Below are 536 nucleotides of genomic sequence, written 5' to 3'. Positions count from 1 at the left end.
AATCTACAGATTCAATGCAATCCCCATCAAAATTCCAACTCAATTCTTCACAGACTTAGAAAGAGCAGATTGCAAATTCATCTGGAACAACAAAAAACCCAGGGTAGCCAAAACTATTCTCAACAATAAAGGAACCTTTGGGGGAATCACAATCCCGGACCTTAAGTTGTACTACAGAGCAATTGTGATAAAAACTGCATGGTGTTGGTATAATGACAGGCAGGTAGATCAATGGAACAGAATTGAAGACCCAGAAATGAACCCACACACCTATGGTCAATTGATCTTTGACAAAGGAGCTAAAACCATACAGTGGAAAAAAGACAGCATTTTCAAGAGATGGTGCTGGCTCAATTGGTGGTTAACATATAGAAAAATGCAAATAGATCCATTCCTTTCTCCTTGTACAAAGCTTAAGTTCAAGTGGATCATGGACCTCCACATCAAATCAGATACATTGAAACTAATAGAAAGTGGGGAAGAACCTCAAGCAAATAGGCACAGGGGAAAATTTCCTGAAGAGAATGCCAATAGCT

This window comes from Mastomys coucha, unplaced genomic scaffold, assembly GCF_008632895.1.
Source record: "Mastomys coucha isolate ucsf_1 unplaced genomic scaffold, UCSF_Mcou_1 pScaffold7, whole genome shotgun sequence".
Lineage (NCBI taxonomy): Eukaryota > Metazoa > Chordata > Mammalia > Rodentia > Muridae > Mastomys > Mastomys coucha.
This window is presented reverse-complemented; position numbering follows the sequence as displayed.